A 4,535-nucleotide genomic window follows, 5' to 3' on the forward strand; every position below is an offset into this window, starting at 1 on the left:
TCTGCATATATACACATATACTACATAATATGCAACATATAATGTAAAATATATTAAACCATGTAAAACATATAATTTTATATTTTATTTTTAATTGTATATATGACAAAATATATAATAGAAAAGTATATACACATATACTATATAATGTGTACATATATATAATATGGTGTGTATTGTACAATATATACAGTGCATATGATATACAAGTATATACATGTTATTTCATATATACTGTATAATATGTACTATAAATGTGTATATATTTATATTAGATACATATCTATTTCTATATTACAGTATATATCATACATAAAATATATATGTATTCTGTAAATACACACACAAGAGCATGGAATAATCATATAAGGTAAAAAATACACATAAAGGGAATACCCAAAAAAGAAATGCTGAAAGGAAGACGTGCAGCATCTAAAGCAATCATCACTGGGAATTTTCTTCCAAATTAATGTTCCGCCCCCAAACCCAAAATTCAGAAATCTCAGAGAACACCAGCAAGGATACATGCAAACAAAAGAATTTAACAATATAGCTTCTTACAGCTAAGCCTGTCTATTTAAACATCAGGAAATCAAAATTAATGTTGAAATAAAACTGAAGAATAAAATACCTTATCCATAAAGGAATAAAATAAAAATTACATTTGACGTCTCAGAAATCACGCCATCAAGAAGAAAATGAAATGAAAGATTTAGAGTGCTGAAAGAGGAAAGTCCCATACTCTTAAATATCAGCACACTGCAAAATCAGCATTCAAACCTTGAGAAATGAAAACCTTTACTTGTTAATGTACAACAGTGACTTTATTAAGTGAGTGCATAAAAAAGTTAACATTAAATGCAATTTACATTCATGTGGCAAATACATCATTAGTAATTATTTAATATTTCAAATCAACCATCTTGAGATACAGGAGACTTACTTGCTCACAAATAATTCTTCTGAGGTGACAGGAAAGAAGTCTAAACTTGGAGTCCAAGCATCTAACCCAACAACCACTGAATCATCACTGGTGAACCCATACCAGGACACTTCCACGTTGAGGGGTGCAAGACCCTTCCCGATCCTGCAAGACACTTCATAGTGTGATGCATGGCAAAGGCAGTGGTAACCACCAATATCTTCTGCATTTGCAATGGGTACACAAGATGAGTGCAGAATCCTTTCAGGATCACTGGCTTAAGTTTCTTTACTCAGTCTCTAAATCATGCTATGGATCCCTCCGTTGAGATACTTCCACCACAACTTTCTGCTGGGTTCTATGGTGCACAAACAGGGGTTTGCCTCTCCCTTCGAAAGCCATGTCCTTGCCTTCTAGAAAATCAGGTAACTTGATTTCCATTGGCAACATGGCTAACATAGCCAACACATCCCCTGGAAGTGCTTGTGCTGGTAGCAAACTGAGATACAACATTCCTGACAGCATATTTGGCCTCCAAAGTGGTTGTGGCAGTTACCAACCATAAGAAGCCTTTGCTAGCTTCACTGCTGTCTTTTGAAGACTTTGTACTATCCAAAAGTCTGCTGTATTGGTAGTGAGAGAAACCAGGCACTCTGACACCTGAATGGAAATTACAAACAGAAGCGTGGACATTGAGGGCTCCTAAAAAACCCCCAAGACCAGCCCACAACTTGGCCACTCAGTGAGTCCTGGCATAAGAAGGATCACTTCATGTGCAATGCAGGCATTTCCAGGTTGGCAGACATTACCTGTGCTCAGCACCAGCAGTGTGTCTAACAATCCAGAATGAACAGGCCAGAGTGGATAGAAAAACCTGTACATATGTATACATGTATTTAACTGGCCTAAGGGGTAATATTCTTAAAAATGATAACAGCAACAATGATTTGATTACATATTTGATTTTATTATGCACATATTAGGGTACTTCAGAAAAGTTTGTGAAAATGGAATCATAAGACATGTTTAATTTGGTGCAAAATTTTTTAAATCCATGCAAAATTTTATACTATTCATTTTTATGAACATTTTTATAATTAAGTATTCTTACAAACAGGCAAAACAAATGATAGCCAAGATAGAAGGAATAACAGCAAGTATTAAAACTATTTTACTATTAGAATGTATTTGAACTAATGTGAAGTCATATATTTTTTAAAGTGGACTTGGATTAATTGTAAATGTATATTACAAACTCTAGTACAATAAGCTAGAAAGAAACTACCATGAATTCACTAAGAAAAAAAAATGGAATCATAAAATAGTCAATTAAAACTACAAAAGGCAAAAAAAAAAAAAAAAAGAAAAAGAAGCCCAACCCACACACAACAGTAGAACTAAGAGTCTGGGCCAGATGCAATGGCTCAGTTGACTAATTCCCCCATGCAAGTGCCAGGTTCCCATATGGCCACCAATTCATGTCCTGGCGGCTCCACTTCTTATGGCCTGGGAAAGCAGCCAATGATGGCCCAAAGCTTTGGAACCCTACAACATCGTGGGAAACCTGAAGATAGCTCCTGACTACTGGCTCCTGGCTTGAGATCTGCTCAGCTCCGGCTTTTGCAGCCATTTTGGGAGTGAACCACCAGATGGAAGATTTTTTTTCTCTCTGTCTCTTCTTCTCTCAGTAAATCTATCTTTCAAATAAAAAATGTATAACGAGGCTAGACTTTGGCACAGCAGTGTTGCTGCTTGAGATGTCTGCATCAGAGTACCTGGGTAGAGTCCTGGCAACTCTGTTTCTGACCCAGCTTCCTTAATGTACCCTAAGAGGCAACAGAGGATGATTTAAGCCCATATAGGAAACCTGGGTAGAGTTCTAGGCTCCTGGCTTCTGGCTGGTCCAGCCGTGACGATTTCGAGCATTTGGAAAGTAAATCAGTACATAGATTCTCTCTCTCCTCTCTCTCTCATCTTTCTCTCTCCCCTCTGCCTTTTAAATAAAATGAAAATAAATTTTAAAAATATAAACTAAGAAAACTAGTATGAATGGAAAAATAATAACAGATATCATATGAATCTGCATTAGTAATATCTTTGAGCATCAGCAGTCTAAACACACTAATAAAAGAATTAGAGTAGGAAGCAGTTTAGGTTTGTGGTTTAGGTTGTCTGCTTTCTGTATTCTGGCGCTTGGGTTTAACTCTCCTGACCTGGGTTCTTGACTCCAGATTCCTGCTAATGCAGACACTAGGAGGTATTTGGTGCTAGTATCCACATGAGAAACCTTTGTTGCATTCCAGACTCTTAACTTGGCCTCAGCCCAGCCAGGGCCTGGCCACAGAAAGCATTTGGAAAGTGAACCAGCAGATGTAGGAAATCTCTGTATAATTGTAGAGTTCACTCTTTAGCTCTCTGCCCTCTCCCATGAGCCTGTCTGTGAAGCCTCTGCTTAACCCCAAACTCAAAATCACATTGGATCAAAACACATGGACAATGTGTTATGCAAGAACTATGTATGCATTTCAAAAAATTGTTTCACCAAAATAATCTTCATTTTTAATTCCACTTTCCAAGAAATATTTTGAAGTACCCTTGTATGCTGTTTACAAGAACGCAGTTTGGATACAAAGATGTATATAAAGTAAAGAGGTAAATAAAGATGCATCATGTTGGAACCAGCATTGTGGTGCAATAAGTTAAGCTGACACATACCATCTTGGAATACCACTCAAGACCTAGCTGCTCTATTTCCAATCCAGTTTCCTACTCATGAACCTGGAAGGCAGATGAGAATGGCCCAAGTACTTAGGTCCCTGACATCATGTGGGAGGTCTGGATGGATTCTATGGCTCCTAGCTTTGATCTGGCCCAGACCTGGATGTTGCAAACATTTGGGGGATAAACTAGTGGATGGGAAGTCAATCTCTCTCTCCCTTTCAATTAAATTATTAACTAAATAAACATTTAAAAATAAGATAGATACCTTTATACCATTTTAGCACCATCATGATCAAATGGGAACTATCTCAAGCATGCAAGGTTGGTTCAACATTTGAAAATCAATTAATACAATCATGAGCTGAAGAAGAAAAATACCAAGGTCATATCAATACAGATTCAAGCAAGTCATCTTACAAAAATCCAACACCTATCTGTGATTTTAAAAAATTTCTGCTGAATGGAAATTTTTTCAACTAGATAAAGAAATTCTGCAAAAACACACTTGATGGGAACCTTGAGACTTTCCCACTAAGTTTAGCAATAAGGCAAGAATATACTCTCTCAGCATTGCTTTTTCAACATGTACTTTGAAATCTTAACCTAATTAAATAAGACAAGAAAAGCACATACAAGATATTAAATTGTGAAGGACAAAAGTTAAGTTGCCTTTGTTGGCTGATAACAAGATCATAACTGTAGACAATCCAAAGAATCAATAATCTCCTGGAACTAGTAAGTTATTATAATGAGGTTTTAAGGCTAACACATGGAAGTAATCCCATTATTAAATGCCAAAAATGAATGAGTAGAATTTGAAACTAAAAACGTATCACTGTTTACATTATCACCTCCCAAAGTGAGATACTTAGGTAGAAATCTAACAGAATAT

At 36.2% G+C, this 4,535-nt stretch overlaps 1 pseudogene; it reads right to left on the reverse strand.

Moving 5' to 3' along the window:
* Nucleotides 1-939: 939 nt before the first annotated feature.
* Nucleotides 940-3,930, reverse strand: LOC101525417 (cytochrome b-c1 complex subunit Rieske, mitochondrial-like; annotated as a pseudogene).
* Nucleotides 3,931-4,535: the final 605 nt, after the last annotated feature.

The sequence above is a fragment of the Ochotona princeps genome, chromosome 15 (genome assembly GCF_030435755.1).
Source record: "Ochotona princeps isolate mOchPri1 chromosome 15, mOchPri1.hap1, whole genome shotgun sequence".
NCBI classification, from domain to species: domain Eukaryota; kingdom Metazoa; phylum Chordata; class Mammalia; order Lagomorpha; family Ochotonidae; genus Ochotona; species Ochotona princeps.